This window comes from Channa argus, chromosome 1 (genome assembly GCF_033026475.1).
Source record: "Channa argus isolate prfri chromosome 1, Channa argus male v1.0, whole genome shotgun sequence".
Classification (NCBI taxonomy): domain Eukaryota; kingdom Metazoa; phylum Chordata; class Actinopteri; order Anabantiformes; family Channidae; genus Channa; species Channa argus.
The window spans coordinates 33,853,484-33,873,857 of record NC_090197.1 but is presented as its reverse complement, the minus strand read 5'-3'; the positions used below and the strand labels follow the sequence as shown (position 1 = coordinate 33,873,857).

At 37.3% G+C, this 20,374-nt stretch overlaps 1 protein-coding gene across 1 annotated transcript in view; it reads right to left on the bottom strand.

Moving 5' to 3' along the window:
- pank1a (pantothenate kinase 1a) overlaps positions 1-20,374 on the bottom strand; it is a 283,668-nt gene that overhangs the window by 223,897 nt on the left and 39,397 nt on the right. The gene's annotated exons all lie outside the window — the stretch shown is intronic.

The following is a 20,374-nucleotide window of genomic DNA, read 5'->3' as shown; positions in this document are numbered from 1 at the left end:
TTATCTTTCTAAACAGAGACCAGTGTTGAAAAACAGAGCGAATTAGGTTACCAATGCATTTACATTATAGTCAGAAATCTTGATTTTGGAATTAACCAGCTTTGATGTGTATTTGGGGTTATTATTTATTATTCTATTCACTCCAGATCCACATGTAGCAAAACAGCCTTGGATGCTATGACGCTGCCACTACTGGGCCTAATCAAGGCGCAAGATGAACTTTTTTCATCCCCAAAGGACAATTATCTTTGCAGCAGTGAATTAACACCAAGACACAGACAACAAAAGCCCATATCCAACACAGAGTACACATAGGAGAAAGTTTTGAATGCATAGTGGAAAGAAAAATAAAGTTTTCTTGGATTTGAATGCCTCACCTTTACTCCTCTAAACATATATCTTGTCATTGTGGCCAAATGACTTAACCTCCATCTCATCTGACCACAAATCTTTTTCTTCGTCCATGTGGTCAGCTGCTTCTTTGTTTGGCTTTTTCCGCCCACAGTGATTTAAAACTCACTTCCACTTCATGGCTGGTTCGTGCCATGATGGTTCCTGGGTTGATCCTGACCATCCTAACCGATGTCCTCTCATCTGAGTGAGAAAGTTTGGATAGTCAGCTACACCTCCCAATAACTTGTATTTATATTTAACAACAGTGTGAACTGATGATCTGCAGAGTTTTAGAAATTACTTCATTAACATTCCTGATTTCTGTAATCTGCCATCACCTCTTTCTTGGATCTGCACTTAGCTCCTTGGATTTGTTCATTGTCTTATCCATTCTTTTTGGCATGGTGGACCGATCAGCTGCATTCACTCATGAGCCCCAACACGAAGGTAAGAGGCGTTGAGCTTGGCAAAAACACATTGTGGACGTTTTAGCACCAATAAATTAATCATTTGAGTGACAGCGTACTGTGAATGTATGATTTTCATTATGCTGATGTCAGAAAAGTCCAAATAACTTTTATTTATTTTCTCATTAAGAAAGCTTCAAGCAATGAGTGAGACATGAAAAACTGCAAGCTGCCAAGTTCTTTGATTAATAAATGTTTACAGGATAAAACAAAGCATAGAAAAATGGAAATGCCTTCTTTCTTCGGCTAACTGTGAGCTCACAGTTACATCTTACATAGAGTTGTTAGCTCTGTCATCACAACTCAGGGCCCACTGATCATTTTACTGATGTTACAAAAAATTTACAATATTTGCACAAATGTACATTTGCATGTGTACAAATATTTATGTAGTTATTAAATAGTATCAATATAATAACAATGCAGCAACAATCTTTTCTCAAATTACAGCTTCCAAGCAAAAGTATTAAGGTTCCTTCTATTAAAGATCTAGGTTGTGCCCACGATGGACATATAAACATTTCTGACAGCAACTGTATGTTAACCGTTAACAGGCTTTACCATGACTTCTCTTTTCGCCTGTCATACAGTAAGAGACCATACTGTAAGTGTTAGAAACCACTCTATCACTCCTGATAGAAAAAACTAATTTGGCTGTGTCTGTTACTTTTTCTGCATGTTTTGGCCTCTTTGCATACAACTTATCTGTTATGTTCGTTTATCAAGCAACGCTGTCTCCTAGAACCTACTGTATATTTAAATTATGTAGCCCTACTATATAAGACATTTACAATTGTAGAAAGAAACATAACTGCAGCAAGGGCTGTTATTAATTTATGTATCTAACAAAGTCAAATGTTCACTGATCTCTGTGTTAGTCATGTGTTTTCTATGCCAGTGACATGAATAAATGTACCATGTCATTCCTCTATTTGTATTTATTTTTTGTAATTTTTCTATACACAGTTACGTGCAAATGTTTACGTAGTTTTAAGTTTTTAATCAATAACTGCAGGGGTATTCAAACTTAACCCCAACCTTAAGAATTATTGTAATACTCATTCAGCCATTACAAATGTTCCTTTATCAAATATTTACTAAATTAAATTTATTCATTTCATGTATAAAGATGAATGCAAACTTTTTCCCTGGTATAATTTTCTATTGTTTTAATGCAACAGCGCTTTTATACACCCCTGATCATGTTTGTTACTTCTGATGAAGATAAGGAATTTGTGTAAATTAGCAATAGGTTTAGGGTCACACTTGCATTTTTTAAAAGGTTTTTTCTTCCAATCTAAATATCTTGATTTGACTTGATGAAAACATATCATCCATGCAGTTTTGAAAGTGACAAGAAAAATCTACATCACATTTGCATCACATACTGCTACTGAAATATAAAACTCTACTAACAAGATGAGATTGCTGCAGGGGAACAAGTCTTGCATCTTGAGAGTAGTGGATAGTTTCAGATGGAAAGTAAAATGCCTGGAAAGAGTTGGAAGAAGAGAGAAATCTCTCTCACATGCACACAGATACACACACAAACACGCACTGTATACACCCACAAATCAATACACACAGACAATGAGGCAATCAATACCATTTACATGTGATCAATAGTGATCAATTCCTCAGAGTGTGGGAAAATGTGTGTGAACAGCTGCAAATATCTGCCATGGTTGATGTTAACTTTATATTCTTATTGTATCTCTTGTTTTTATCTTTCACATTCTGTACATAAGACAGCTTGGACATTGAACTTTGACAAACACATACACATTTTACTGTGGAGATCATCTGAGGTTATATTTTTTAATTTGTCCGCTACTTGGTTTATCATCAAGTAACTGCAAAGCTAATGGCATTCTCATCAACCTCCCATGTTTGTTGACAAAAGTCAGTGTCCTAAAAAACCACAGCAACAAATGTGTCTACACAGACCTGCCTGTTAGCAAATACACCAGTTAGCACCAGTACCCAGAATCCAACAGACAAGCACTATATAGTGTAAAACACAGGAAATTTGAGTTGAATACAAAAACATTCTACAGGTCAAATTTATAAGCATATAGTGCAAGTAAACCACGAGCCACTGTGACAGTTGTGTAAAAACTGGATTCTTTTTAAAAAGAAGTCAATCTGGGAGTCATGCTGCTGAACACACTGTTTACCGAGAGAGTGGCTGTGAAGCTACATGTTCACAATGGTGGACACATGAGAGGTAAAAAAAATTAATATATTTTTGGATACTCAAGTACTCTAGTGAAATTAAAGTGCACAGAAAAACGTTGGCAAAGTTAAGAAACATCATGAAATCATAAACAGAATAATTTAATAAACGAATAAGATGCTTATTTTCACATGAAAATATAAATAATTGTTTTATTATCCTTTTTTTTTTTTTTTTGTATTAGTGGCAAACTGCCACAGCCAGACAAACAACGTAATAGACAACTGTAACTAGTGGTAGCCACTCAGAGCATAAGATGCATCTGTGACGATTGTCTGGCCGATCCTTACCACTCAGGGCTCTCACCAACAAATGTCCACATCGGCACAAAATACACAGCTCTCACCACAGCTTGGGCAAAAACTCATTTATTGTGAGGATTCCATGTAGCACCATAATCTTTCCATGCAGTACATGTACACTCCCACTAATGCTGTATCGTCTCCCTTAATGTTGTCATGCTCAAAGTCTGACAGGCTCTGAGAGGTAAAGAAAAGCAGTTTAAAATGGAATGAAAACCAAAAATAAATAAAAAACACCACAACTCCTCCTTTAAGCCAATTTAACATCCCCTTTACTGCCACCTACAGTCCTGACTCAGTACGACTACTAACTGTAATGATGGAAATGCTACAGAATCAAAAATAAATAAATGTGTGTTAAAAAAGTGTGTTTGTGTAAGTGTGTGCGCGCTAACATGTGTTTGACAGATACTGGTCATTTAGTGCTAATGGAAAGCAAATCGGTTCTCATGCATCGGAGCACAGCCCACTCATCCCCCATTAAGACAATGCTGACCATCTGGACCAATAGTCTGTGTGTGTATGAACATGTCTGTGTGTGCACAACAATATTGACTGGTTGTAATGTGAGAGGTCAGGACACAATAGCACTGTGACTCTTAAGACCTAACACCATGCTGAGAGAGGTCACGGCTTTGTGTCTCTCTCATGCGCACAAACACACACACACACATACACACACACACACACACACACAGTATCACTTCTCCATCTTCATGTCACTCTGCTCACACTGCAGAATGTGTGTTGGCATTTAAAGTTACATATTCATTGATAGAATTTACCATGGTTTTCAGAATAAGTGGGTGATAATGAACAAAAACTTTTTAAAGAATGCAGCTGATCATAGACATCACATGCAAACCTGAATGCAGAAAAAATGTATAATGAAGAAACAAGTATTCACATTACTATATTAATAATGCTAATACTTCAATGTGATAAGACAGAAGACAGCGATATGAAAGGGGAGGAAAGGGACTTGCTTTAACTTTAACTTTGCTGCGTATTCACATTTCTCTCTAAATTCTATATGGACTAAACCAATAGTGTATACAGAGAGTCTTGTGGCCCTGTGTTTTACAAAACCAACGATCGCCCAAAAGGCAGAACTTTTTCAGATTTTAAAAATCAGTACTCTGAGAAGGGGCGGCAGGTAGATTGGTTGCCTATCGACCATAGGTTTGGAGGGATTGCACCCCGCTCTTCCCAACCACATGTCCCTGAACCCCCAACAGCTCCTTTTCCCCATCGCCAGCCACGCAGTGCTGGTTCCAAGCCTGGCAGAAATTGGGGAGGGTTTGGTTATCGAAAGATTAAATCGTGTCAACTGGACTTCTTTTTCTTGGTTAGAAACATTTCGATACTTATAAGTATCGAAGAGGTTTTTTCAGATCCACTAAAACCCCCTGGGTTTGTCTGTAGCATCATCTGTAATTCATTTATTTTCTTCCTAAATCTTGCTATCTTTAGGGGAAATCATAAGAGCAGGGGATGGCTTGTAAAATGATCTTTAATTACATGAGAAAATTAAACTAGACTTTATTTATATTTGACTAATCAAGACTGTGCTTCATTTAGCATGGAGAGAGAGAGAGAGAGAGAGAGGGGGAGAGAGAGAGTATTATTTCAGTAATCCACTCGCTGTAATGATACCAGCATAAACACTTTATTTGCCTCTGCATTGGGAAATAAGTGGGTACAAAGTACTGATATAGATACATTTGAAATGCATTTATAACTTGTTGTATAGTGGTGAATTGCAATAAGGGTTGTCACACAATCTCACAGCACAACTGGACTTTCTCCACGATACACGTCTTGGCACCAGTTTGATCCTTTTTAATGTTTTTGTTTTTCTTGGTGAACATTAACAACCTTAAAAAAAGACTAAACTTACTAATAGTGCCCCAATAAATGCCCTAATAGTTATAAGGCTGAATAAAGATGGCTTGCACATGCAACCGTCATCTTTGTTAGGACTATGCTGTACATCATCAATTTCATTGTTGTAGGTCCTGTTATAGCAATATAATAATGTTCAATATTAAAATTGCCCATAGAGAAATCGGACTATTTTTTTATATGTTTGCTATGTCTATGTGAATGCAGATGTTCTATGTCAGTTAGAAATCGACAGATATTATACATAGTGGAACGACAGTGCTTTTTAATCCTTCAGCGTTTGACGAGCCTGTCCTACACTAGTGCTTTGTTTGTGGATTATCAACAAGGCCACAGCACAAAAATGAATGTGGCTTATTTGAATGTATGGTACATTGTTCATTGTAACCAAACTGAAACCTAGAGGCCCAACTAATCTCTGTTTGCCTGTTTGTCCATTGTCTAGCTCCTTTTTCTTATCATTCTATCAGTCCTGTCTCTCCATCGCTAGCTTAGAACTCTGCTAGTGTATTTGTCTCCAGTTGGTACTCTACTCTGAAACAGGATGAACTGAAATGCCTGGGACACACGTTCATTTGTGTTTGTGTGCTCTCCTTCAAGCAGCCTAGTAGTACAGTTGTTCTCAATTTGCTGTAGCCAAACAACAGTGACACACATGCACACACACACACACTTCTGTGCACACAAACACACCTTGTGTCATCATGATAATTATATACTGCTTTTTTGGGGGAGGTTAAAAACAATTCAGCACAATGTTGATCTTTCAGGTCTTGATACACCAAACCTCAACAACTTGCACTGACAAATGTTCTTTTGAAATCCACACTTCAACACACTACAAAGAGTACAGCTGATACATGTTCAGCCTCTGCATGAGAGGAAATAACTAGGCTGTTGTCTAAACCAAGTCTACTTATGTCAAAAGATGCACACACACGCACACACACGCAGTGATGCTAATTCAGTCATCTTTCCAAATGATGCAGAAGTTGTAGAAATGTATTAAGTATTTAGAAAAACTAAACACTGCTTTTACTGAGCCAAACAGACTGAAGGCAATATGTTAAAAACACTTATTAATTGCACAGCAAACATTCAACAACTAAATACTCTTATCAATTGCTATGATACAAAAATGTCTAATTAAGCTAAAACTACACACTACATGCATACATGTTTACATTTGAAGAGCACAAGGGAATGCAAGCCCCAACACAACCTGTGTAGGTAGCAGCATGTTAGATGGACAGCTTAAAAATGGAGCTGAAACACTTTTGAAATGAAGATTACATTTCATTATTACTCAGCTTCTTTTTTTTTACAAACTATAGTTTTATAAAATCATTGAATTTTTACCTTAGCTGCCATTGTAAAACATGAGACATGATCAAAACAAATCTAAGTCAAATGTGATTTTATCGGCTGCAGTTTCCAAAATGAAGAATGAACAAGAGTTCACGGGTGCTCAGAAACATAAGTAAAATTCACTAGTTACAATTTTATGCTATATTTGTAAACTCTGCTGGTGAAGATCATAAAATATGATAGAAAGCCTCTGAACAGCTTATAAGACAGCTTGTGGTGAGAGTGATGTCCACCATGTACTGACATAAGAAGGAATTTCAGTGTTATTTTTTGTATGAGTTTACTCTCTCTACCTGTGTCTTCTCTATTCATCAGTTAATTTGTCTATTACAACTACATTAGATGTGTTTTACGTCTCTTTTAAGTGAAGTAGTGGTAGTAGTAATGAAACACTGCATAAAAACCACAGCATAAACAGGTATTAAATTGCAGTGGACAGTGCAGATGCAAATCTTCAAACTGATTGTGATGTGAAAAAGAAACATAGTGAGCAGTGTTTGTAGAGTAGAAAGTCAGTGTGGTTATTGGAAAAGAAAATCACGTGGTTAGTGAGATACCTCTACAGCTCAGTGTGAACAGAGGAAATGGAAAGATAGACATGGTTGGTCTAATAGATGGTCTCTACAGAGTGAATGTGTTAGTCTTAACTGCCACATGAGGTCAAACAGTGGAAAAACACATTGCGAGGTGAACACACTTCTGGTGACATTCTGACAAGATAATTAAAGAGTTTATATACTCCGTATATACACGTGTATGTCATAAGTATTGCAGTTTCTGTGGCTGTGCGGTCCCCTATAGAAAGCTGTAAATGTCTTTACTGCTTTTGCAGCATCAGGCTCAAACTCCTTCATTAATGGTCTTCATTTTATTATTGTCCCAGTAAGTCATGGCAGTCAGACAGCATGCATAACACCAGGACACTGAACAAATCGCCAACTGTATATGAACCATCATTAACTTGATATTTACTTGTTCTAGTCCTGCTCTGACATGTCTAGTGTCTTTCAAAAAATATTTTCTTGAAATGGTAATATGTTCGCATTTCAAAAAGGAAGTAAATACATAAAACTAGTAAAATGGCAACTGTAATAATTCTCTCTCTTTGTGTCTACTCTTTCACTACCAAAATAATAAAAACATCCGAGGAGCCATAAACCCACCAATGGCTGAATAAAGTCAGCTCCCCAAGCTTTTGGCACACTTGGATACAGAAGTCTCCCGGTTCAAATTGGAGCCCAGCCACCAAGCTTGTCCCTGAGTGAGACACTCAGCACCAGCTCCCCTGGTGCCTGTTGCTGCCCACTACTTCCCCACAGGGCGATGGGGGAAATCCGTGTATATGTGCTCAATAATGACTAAAAGCTTCTAATCATGCTTATCGACAAAGGGTTGTATGTTCCACACAATGGAATTTAACAGAATATTTAATGAAGCATTCTGTGACTTTCCAAAACAGGGAATCACCATCAGTGCAACGGTTGATGTGCAGAAGTTTGAAAATAGGGCATGGTTTTCCTTTAAGCTCACTTAATTTATCTCACAACTGCTTATAAGTGCTGCACCCTGACTTACTTTGAGAAGAGAACATGTGAAATAGTGCACTGTGGTACAATTCATCATGTCTTGACTACAAGAACAGGGCAAATACAGAGTTTATAGACACGGGCAGTTTTCACAAGGTTTGTTTTTCCATCAGATACAGATTTTGTCAGTACCTGGAATACATTTGCTAACTCGTTTGCACTTTGCGTTTTACAGCTTTACGGTAAATATAGTATGGACAGGGAAAAAAAAGGGTGCAGTTTAGTATGTTTACAGACCAAAACAACTAAAAATTACGTTGCATGATAGTTTAAAAGCAAACTTACTGCAAAAGGAAATGTTGCACTAAAACGAAATGTCAAACACGCTATGTTGGAAGTACACTGAGGGAGGAGTCACCTAATTTCAACAACATGACCTCATGACATTTTCTCATCTGAAACACTAAATTCTGCTCGGCATTTCATTAAAAGCCAATGTAAAAGCTTCTATTTTTCTTACTTGCTTTGCTCCATTTCTCTACTCTCATGCAGTACATCCCCCACACATGTATATACACATCTAACACATAAATAAAACCTGCCACAAACTCCTTTAAAACCCAAAATGTGATATTTAGGAGGCAGGATGCAGAGACTTTAGAAAGTGTGCTCGGTGTTTCCCCCCTGCAGAGGGCCTGGTGGGGCTTTGGTCCCACATAAAGGAACACACATACAAAAAATTGCACACAGCATTATTAATGATAATATAATGACTGTTGGTTATTAATGAGTCCATATTATACAAAGTAATGTAGATTATTTGTGGATGCAAAGAGCTGAGACTCATAATTACAGAGAAAAACCATTGACAAAGTGTGTACAGTTCTGGACAAAATGTGCGAATGTGCGAATGTATAGATTTTTTGATCGTCTTTCTATTTGTTCTACTGTATCTATTCATCCATCCATCCATCCATGTTTGATATGCAACTGTGGTTTTATGTGGTTTGAATGAAGATTGAAAACAGGAAAGATTCTGAGCTGTAAACCACTACATACTGGCCTGCAAACAATGGCATTGCACAACAATGGACATCTCCTATCTGTGCACCAACTCATTGGCCACCAATAAATGAAGACTTACTCTTCTGATCACACACACTTCTGATTAACCACAAATATAAATTTTACAAACAGACAAGAAACACTTTTGCTTTTAGCCAACATTTAGTCTGTGGTTCTGCATGGAACGCAGCTATAGCTTTGTTCCTGCAGCACTCCTGAAGTTGTCTGTGGTTGGCACACATGCTTTATGACAGTGACGGCGTAATTCAATCTTAATAAGCAGTAATAAGCAGTAGCCCACTGCAAAAAGAGTCAAACTATCCCTTGGGCAGAAAGATTGTTCCTGAATTGTTTTGATTGCAGGTTATTAAACCTTTAACCTGGTTTTGTAACTGAAACTAGTCACCTCATTTTGCTTTACAAAAAGCTGATACGGCTGAAACAAGGACATAAATTAAATACATTTTTAATACAGTTGTTGCGAAAAAAAATTTGCACCCTGAAAGTACACAAAGATAAGTAGTGTGCAAGTTTATTTTCTTACTTTTAATAATTTAGTGGAGGCAAGTATTTCTGTCCATGGCTCTTTTAATGTGGTACAATTTGTTATTGCTGTGTGCATGCATATATATATATATATATATATATATATATATATATATATATATATATATATATATATATATATATATGCGCACACATGTTACCAACATGTTCCATCATGTGCCATGTCTGTTTGTTTGTGTATATCTGTGTGTGTGTGTGAAGTTTCCATAGAGAACAGTGGGCTGACTCAAAATGAGAACTCAGGGTTTCCTCTGCAAGTCTGAGAGACAGAAGACGAGTGGAAAACTGGTTTCACACACAAAGACACAAAAGCAAAATATTCGACAAAACCAAACCCACACAAAATAAGCACAAAAAGTGTATGCATGAAATAAAAAACACAAAACAGCATGTATACAGTATACCATGCTTACAGTGAGATGGACTCGCAGATAAGGTGAAATTAACAACATTTCACCATCCTGCCTGCCCACAAACACACAAAACATCTACATGAGCAAACGCAATTTGCACCCGTGCAGACACACACACCCAGGATACACACACACACCATTGTTAACAAGGTGAGGTCCTTATCAGAAGGACACTGTTCAGTGGAGTGTACGCCAGAGTAATTACGTTACACACAGGGAGCTAAAAACTGCACAAACGATGCAAGAGGCCAAAAGTACGACCACTTCTTTTCCATTCCTTGATAAGCTGACGACTGATGATTTAAGGTAAATGGAAAAGTAATGGCACTGTTTGGAATTTTCTGGTTTTTAGCATAAATTGGTCATAGAATTTGATCAGACTTTCACCAAAGTCACAAATATCATCAATACAGTGTTTCTAAGGCTATAGAACACAGTCATGCCCTTTCATGGGTTTATTGAGCAAATCAATTAAACTATACAATGTGACTGACTGTGGAAATACTTGTATTCTTAAGTCACTAAACGTCAAGTGGATTCGGGTGTTAACAAACCTGGAGTCTAATCAATAAAACCTCAAAGGAGGTGTGGGGTGCTGTGGAATGACCTCAACAGAGCTGTGTACACTGTATTTCATATGGCTGAGCTGAAGAAGAATGGTCCTTAATTCCTTATGAACATTGTGCAGGTCTGGTCCACACCTACAGGAAGTACTTGCTTGAGCCTATTGCTGCCAAAGGTTGTTCAGCCACTTATTAAAACGGTGGTCTTTACTTTTTCCACTATCACCTCATATGTTTAATAGGTGTGTGCAAAAAAGACATAAAAGATCATAACTGAGTTTCATCAGCTTAGAGGTATTATGTTTGCTTATATTTGTGACTTTCAGATCATAGTTCATGACTATTACATGAAGAAAAAAACAAACAGGAAACTGCAAACACTGTCATTCTTTTTCTTGCAATTATGTGGTTGAAGAGGAATGCAGTAATTTAATATTTTCAGTCTACAGACCAGAATGCAATTAATTTACTTTATGTGAAATATAGGATAACATTTTTGCATAATTCAATCTTTTTTATAAATGGTACATAATTAAACTGTTAACCTACTTTCTGATTCCGAATAGAGATCAGGTCTTTTACACTATTACTCCCTTACTTATTGTTTTTTAGTTGTATCCTCCTGGCATGCATTAGGTTATGTTCACATCACAAGATGGAGTGGCCCAAATCTGATTTTACTTTTCTTTTTGTTGTCAGCGTGAACAAAACTTTTTTCCCCTTTCAGCTTATCCCATGAGTTCAGGGTCGCCACAGCCGATTCTCGTCCGCATGTTGATTTGACAAGTTTTTAAGCCAGATTCCCTTACTGACACAACCCTCCCCAATTTCTGGCCGTTTCACTGACCCTGTGGTCTGTGGACAACTGCCTTACCAACTGAGCTACAGACGCATCAACAAAACTACTTGGTCTTATCCATACTAGACCCAGGCTTTTTTTAGGTGTGGACCTAGAACCAATTCACATCCCGTCTTTTACTGTGCAACTGCTGTTCAAACAGAATTCATTAGGGAAAGTACTTTAAACAAGCAGTTTTTGAGGAAATTGCACAGTTTGACTTTTGCATTAATGAGTTGGTTGTTGTTATTGTAAACTCGAGTCTAACATTTCAGTTAATCTGCAAACTTGTGTAAGTTTAGATCCTCCACAACGCTCACACCAATGTGGCAAAAATCTCATAGGATAAAGCTGGACTTCATGTTTTGCAAGACCCAGGAAATATAGCTGTTTCTATCTTTTTTGGTGAACATAAAACAGGGGGTGAGAAAAGGCAACAGTCTGCAAGACAAAGAAATCCACCACAACAAAGACGCACACCTTTTATTTTTGCGTTTCTTCTTTAAGCTAGTTTGTTTGTCATCTGTGTTGTTTCTTGCACAGTGAGATTGCAATATTTAACTAAATCCCCTCTCCCACTATGGCTGTTTCAAAGGCTGTCACCTAACCCAGCCAACTTCATCTTAAATATTTGTTTTCTATTTTCTACCCATGCTGCTTCCTTTCTGCAATCCACCAAAAGTGACTTTTTTCCTGATTCTTTGTTCTAAAATGTTTCTGTTTCCTCTACTCCTCACTTTCTGCAAAGGTGGAGCCTTTGCGGAAAGATGACCAATAAGGATATTGTTCTTAAAGGAGAATAACAATAATGAAAACAGGAAAAATAAATCAAAGCGACAACCTAGGATGAATCAAAAAACAACCAAAAGAAAACAAACAAACACACACACACACACACACACACACACACACATATATATATATATATATATATAAAATGCAAACCCACAAAATAAATTACAAAATAGATTACAGGAAAACAAACAATACACCCACACTCTGGTATATTTAATCACACTTGTGCACCTTGTGTGATTTCCATCTATGGTAATGGAAAAGTCTGACTGTGTGACAGGATGCTAAGAGGCTTTGCTAGCAGGCGAACCATGTTGTTTTGTAGAATCTTTGGCTGAACTAAACATCCAATTACCTGACTGAGAGTTTCAGCTTTTAGTGAGGCATGAAAGCCCACGACTGTAAAGAGTGGATCTGTAACACAAGACCAAACCAAAGAAATAGGACACAATAATTGTTTTATAATTTGTTTTCTTGACATTTTTGCAACCATTGGGTACCAAAGTGGTAATGTTCATTGAAATTTAATTATTGGCACAGCCCTCATTAGTCTTCTTTCGATCAATCTTTCAGTAAATTAGCGTACATGTCTTTACGAATATTAGTTCCAGAAACTCAAAAAAGAGTCATTTTTAAAGTGCTCAGTGTATGTTGTTAGTCTCTGATCAACAAGACAAATGTCTCGTGTGGTTTTATGGAAAGAAGTGTCTTGTTTTGAGTTCTCGCTGAGCTTTATTCAGGTAAGTCCATTACAGACCTGGAATACATATTCAGTCTGTTAAAGGGATGGCTTTCTGTCATTCATACACAGTTCGCTTTTACATTAAAGTGGTGTCACAAAACCTATAACTCCCTAGCAATAAACCTCAAGTTTGCCACTAGCCCATACTACACCTCTCTACAAAACTAAAAACATCTCAATGTCCTTTTCTCATTTTTTTTTTTCAAAACTGTTTTATTGAGATATACCCACAACAGTGGGTAGTGGTGAATGAGATATGTAAAAGTTACAAGGTCCCACCTAGGTAGATTGCCATCCAAAAGTTTCAAGAAGAGTGCGGGAAAACATCATCGACTCAACACTCAAGTGATAGCCATGTTTGTATGGTTTGATGACATGATGACATGCTGTGACATGATGTGAAGGTAACACAGTGAGGAAGTTGTACAGTGTGCCTTAATGTACATAACACCAGAGCTGCATGCAAATAGTGAACTAAATAACACAGGGAAATATAAAAAAAATGTAACTATAATATTGCTTTTAAAACAGTGATTATTTTCCACATTGTTCAAATAAATCATTTCTGACCAACTGGACATGACACATACTGTGTAGGGACTAACTATATTACAACAGTATAGCATTAAGCAAAGCTTATAGTGCCTTTCTGTGGTATATTTGTTTAATTTACATACCAATCACACTCTCTGAAGTCCCCACTGAGTAGCCTCAAGTTACTTCTCAAGATCCCAGCTTAAATCAGTTCTATTCCAGGCTCTACTACATTGATTTCATTATATGGAGATCAAACATTAAATAAAAGTATACAAAGTTTTAACACTTTTTTCCATGCTATTTTTTAAATAATGACAGCAGTGCTTCTACATGTTCAATGGCACTCAAAATCCAACATGTGTGAAAATACATATACAATTGTTTTTCTCAGAATTGTTGTATTTGGTATAAAGCTGTTTTTAATCCAACGGTGACGTTAAGAGCAAGGGTGATGTCTGGAGTAGGCATCACTTTCAGGTAAATCTGATGCTTTATAATCGTCACATAAACCCACTCATTTAAATTACAACTTAAGGAAAATAGAAAGAGAGAAACAGTGTCACTTACTGAGTGTGTTCCGCATTCTTTTAAACTGGAAACTGCAGCAAACAGAGAAACAGAGAAAACTTTCATTCTCACCGAGACCTGCAGAGAAAAACCTTCTATATTCAAAATGCATGAAATGACCCACTGTTGAACATGACAACATAACCTGTTCATTTTAAGGGTTATCATGGCCATCATCGGTCCCTCCAGAAGTTTAATGCAAATTCAACCAATCCCATGAATTCTTTGAAACCTCGTAATCACGTCTCCATAAATTACACGGAACAGTCTATGAATTCATCACAAGAACTGCAGATGAGAGCTTGCTAATGCTCTCTGGTGTTTCTTTTTAAAGTAAAAGCTGCACAAAAGGTAGGTCCATGTATGACGAAAACAAAAGAAAGATCAGATGGCCAGGATATCACATATAACTTGCAGTCATTAATAGATTCGTGGAAAGTCCAGGAGAGGTTGGGTGTCTGCAAACCTCTTTGGTAGAACCATGGAAGGTTGTCCCTGAAGTACTGCATGGAAGTGAAGATAAACAACCTAGTGGTTACACACAAATGAACGTCACGCATTGACTTTTACACTCATTTTACCACAAAACACACCTGGAGAAAGGCAGGAAAAACAAGAAAAGTCAGTATGACAAGCTGTTGAATCCAGATTCATTAACCAATTGCTAAAAGAATCAAGTTATTAGCGTGGCAACGTGGTCTAAATTAGCAAGTGACAAAAGCATGCATCGGTGTCTGTTTGCATGTGTGTGTTACTGAAAATGCAATTATTTTTGCAATCATGGCCTGCTCTATGAATTTAATTGCAAAAAATGCCTAAAAACAATGTGACTTGCAATCTCTTGAAGATCGAAGCATTTTCAGTGGCAACAATCACAAAATAAATTCTTAAAGAGACTGACATGGAGTAATCGTGACAGCAGATACACTACAAAATACTGAATAAGATCTGCCACAGAAACAAAAAGACAGATAATGAAATAAAGACAGGTGAGATTTCATGAAGAAATGTACAATATCTGGTTGTGTGTGGAAGTGTCTACATGTGTCCTTTTCATCTGAGCCTCCTCAGGAGTGTCTTGTGTTTTGTTTGTCTTCCCACAGAGAAGTGTGTGTGAGTGATGTGGTAACACACATGCATGCGTGTATTCACGTGCACATACACAGACACACACAGGAGCGCATTATGCACCTGGCTGCAGCATGACACAAGTTTATCAGCGAGTGAATCTAGTGTAAACCAACAACGCAGGTGTCTTGTCTCCGAGATCACTTTTCATGGCTCACATCAATAATGCTGTTCTGTAGTTCAACAATGTTTGAATTTAAACTAGCAAAAATGCTTGATTTGAATCAATAATAACAATTAGCCTTTTATGATATATTTCAATATTAAGGTGTTAACTTAAACAGAGACTATTAACAACATATCTGCATGTATTGTCCACCTACAAAACAACTTATGGTAATTTTTTAATGTCTTTGGACTACAACAGCAGAATTTATTACATTTCTCAAAAGTAACAATACCAAAACTCTTTCTCTACAGTGCTATATTATTTTCAGGCTGGATAATGCAAATAAACATTACAGTATATTATATACTAGCATCTCATGCGGTGTGTGCAGGTGGCATACAAATATGCTGCCCAAATGTTTGTGTGAAAAGATGAAAATGAAGGCTTGAAGAAGTAAGAAAAAACCTGTGTGCTTCTGGCATTGTAGAAGAATACATGAAAGCACATGCACCTAACATGGTGGCCATGTTTAAATGTTCTACTCTAGCTTCACATTGGCTTTGCCTCCCCCATGTGGATGAAAGGTCTACAACCCAAAAGTGAACCCAAGTTGCTGATGTTTGCATGTTTCCTATGCAGGCAGATACTGAATACACACTGTATGGATGCATGCATTATTACAGTGTGTATTCAGATATTCTTCAGCAATTTACTTCTGGCACTGTTTGTGTTGTATATTTCATGTTAAATGTTAAAAATGGCATGACAAAGTAAATGCTCTTTTACAATTTTGGTACTTTCTAAAAGCTTCATGGCCTTTGTATGTCAATTTAATATGCAGTGTAGGCTAATATGAAAGATCTTTATTACACAATAAAGTGTGCAAAAGGGAAGGGGGCTGAATACTTTCTAAAGCCACTTTATGTGGTAAATATGTGTTGGGACAGAAAGCCTATGTTTTTCTTACAGTCCTGGGTTTGAAAAACAAAAAACAAAAACAAAAATATTTCATGACAATCTAAAATATGTATTATCTGATTCACACTGAAGCCCTCTACTACAAGCAAGAGTACAGAGAATGGATAAGCATGACCAAATTCTCGAGTTTTTTGGTTTGTCATAATATAAATAATTTGAAATATGAACATCAGACAAAAAGTTACGTTTCTTTTGTGTGTGTGCCGCTGCATGTGTGTGTCTAATTACAAAGCAGGGGGAAGTCCTTTTCTGTGTTTTTTTTTAAAAATGTTCGGGGATGCCAACCTCAGAGGAAACCCCTCCTCCATCTACCTCCCACGCATCCACCTACACAGTGGAAACTTCTGTCTAAAAAACACACACAAAAACACCCTACACAGCTTTTGATCACCGAGGCCTCCTGTAGAGGCTTTCAGGTGATGTAACACACCTATGTCAGCCATATTGGAAATGTGCTTGGAGAAACAATTGTGGAAATGCAACTATGTATACTTACTGAAGTGCAGCACTTAATTTCAAACTCAAACTGTTTCTAATTCTATATTCTGTTGGTCTTATCATTTTACATACAAAATGAATTACTGTGAGGATGTTGCAACCAAGCAATAAATGATCTAGAACATAACCAGCCAGTTAACCCATAATGATAACATTTTAGATACCTGACCTCTGCTAAGGGTCATTAGCTGTTGAAACACTGTAGCAAAATCACCCAGTAGTCATTATATTGTGTGTTCGCCATTTTGTAGTAGTGTCCTAAAGCTGTGTGTGTAAATCTATCCACTATGTAGTCCACTTGATGCACATAGCATGTACTTCACTTTCTGGTAACAATCCCACAATCCAATGCTCCCCGTTTCAGAGATGAGAAAATTTATATCACACGACTCAAACAGCTGTTAGCGATGAAGCAAAGTGACAATGATTAGGGAACGTCCAAAATGTAAATTGTATTCTCACTATTGAGTGAACTACTTAGTGTACATTATATAGGGTGAAGGAAATGAGTGGGTAGGGGGTGATTTTGGACATTGCCTATGACCGATCTGATATTTAAGCAGCTATCTCACAAGGTAACTACAATAAAATAAATGTGCCGCATAGTACACTACTGCTTTAAACTCAGTCCTAGATTACACACCAGAGTTAAAGACAAAACTGTTTACTGGAATCATACAGTAATTACCTTTGAGATTTTTCACTTTCACAGACAATACCACTGATTGCATCTACAGGCAGACCACAAAGGTTTTCACGTAGCTCCCTTTTTATAGACAGGCTGTCAACATTCCTTTCTCACACCAGCCAACCTCTAAGGGCACTGCAAAAAACAATTGTGACATAAAAATACAGCTTTTTGAATGGCAATAATGACTATAAATTGTTTTACTGCAAGTGTTCTCATTTTTTATTATTTAACATAGGATTCAGGCAAATGAATATCTGGTTTCACTCTGATCTAAAGCTATAGATTTGCCTACATGAAATACCAAATAGGCTTACATTGTTATAGCCTTGAACAAGCCTCATTTTGATAAAACATGTTTAGAGGAACTGAAAATGACTTAAATTCTGACTGACGCACACCCACTGGTGTGGAGTGATGAATCATTCCCATTAAATAAAGACTATGCAGAAATAAAACCTAAAATTAGTTGCCAAAAATTAACCAGAAAAAACAATATAATAAAAGTTAGGAGACTAATTAAATAAAACCTAAATACAGGCTGGCAATACGATGAGTAGACACACGTCATGTTTGAGGATGCAGAGAAAACACAGAACGGTGGTTGCAACAACGGAACAATGCAGGGTTCCCCGTGTGGGGGCGGATGCACCCAGAACGGGATGTTTCTTAAGTGAACACACAAGCACACACATACACAAACGCAGTACACAAATACCTATACAAACACAATATTCTGAATGCGAAAACACACTTATGCATAAGGGTGACAAAAGGTGACAACATACAGAACAGTCCTACATCATACAAAGCACATTCAACTACCAACAGTCTTTAGTGTGTGTGCTGCGTATGTGTGAATCTAAATCTGGTGCAGAAAATATACACTATTATCAAGTAAGCTAATTATTGTCAATATGTTCACAATTGTGAAACAGTATGTTTCTATATTTATTTTTATTTAAAAGTTAAATTAATAGTACTGTGACAATATCTAATAGATATATCTCTATATAGAGATAATGTGTAATAAAAAAATACATTTAAAGGGACTAAAATCATTTAAGCTTATTTAATTATGCAGCTCAATTAAACAATTACAATTTAGATCTTTCTAACGACAGCATAGATAGAGATGAGTTTGTTTAAGAGTCATTTGTTCACGGATTTTATCTTCAACACCCAGCTGCATTTTCACTTCCTCAATTATGTGTTCTGTTGAAATATTTGTTTTGAATAAACTTGTTTCTTTATCTATGAAAATTATCAGATTGACAAAGTCATTGACATAGTGAATGTGCAAAGACAATGGTGTACTGCCCTCTAGTGAATATACTCATTCGCCCATGTACCATCATAGCAGGTGCAGCACAAGTTGTGGAACTTTGTCAAGAGGAAGTGAGGGCCACCAGCAAATGAGGGCTGATGAGCAATGTCTGCAGAAACCTAGATCTGCAACACACACACACGAAAAAGAGTAAATGTGCCGGTAATTTAGTTAATGCTTTCTGTTATGTGCCTTGTTATACGTATTTCACGTTTTTAAGGGCAAGTATTAACGCTACAGAAAAAAAAAAACTCCTTCCCCACTGAGTCATGGACATGGTCAATAGACATTTACTATTTACAACTGAGGAGTACACTACAGGCTAGAAGTGGGCGGCAGTAGCTCAGTTGGTTGCCTACCGACCATAGATCAGAGGTTTGCCCCCTGCTCTTCCCGACCACATGTCCCTGGTGTCGCTGGGCAGGACACTGAACCCACAACAGCCCATCCCAACCCCCAGTTGTGCAGTGCCGGTCCTAAGCCCAGTAGAAAATGGGGAGGGTTGTGTCAGAAAGGGCATCTGGCGTAAAAAACTGTGCCAACATTAGGACAAACGATCCACAGTGGCGACCCCGAACTCAAAGGATAATAATACAAATAAATAAAAATACACTATACTCTAGTAGAAATATTTCTGTACCCTTCTCCAGATCTGTGCCTTGATATAATCCTGTCTCGGAGATCTACAGACAATTCCTTGGACTTCATGGCTTTGTTTGTGCTCTGACATGCACTGTTAATTGTGGGACCTTATGGGGCACATGGGGCAGCTGTAGCTCAGTTGATAATTCAGTTGACCATGGACCACAGAGTCAGTGGTTGGATCCCCACTCCAGGCTACATGTAAAAGTGTCCTTGGGTAAGACACTGAACCCCAAGTTGCTCCCAGTGGGTCAGGTGAGCACCTTGAATGGGAATCAACATTGTAAAGCGCTTTGGATAAAAGCGCTATATAAGTGACCATTTACCTCATATAGACAGGTGTATGTTCTTCCAAATCATATTCAATCAACTGAGCTTCACACAGGTGGACTGCAAACAAGTTGTAGAAATATCTCAAGGATGATCAGTGGAAACAGGACCCACCAGAGCTCAATTTTAAGTGTCATGCAAAGGCCATGAATACTTATGTACATGTGATGTTTTCCCCCCCATTTTTTTTATATTTAATACATTTGCAAAGATTTCAAACAATCTTCTTTCACATTGTAATTATGGGATATTGTTTGTAGACTTTTGAGGAAAATAATAAATTTGATCCATTTTGGAAGCGTTTCCAAGTCCAAGGAGGTCTGCGACCTGTAGTGTCATAGCAAACTTTGCACACAGTCAGTGTTGTACATGGTTTAATTTTTGCCCCCA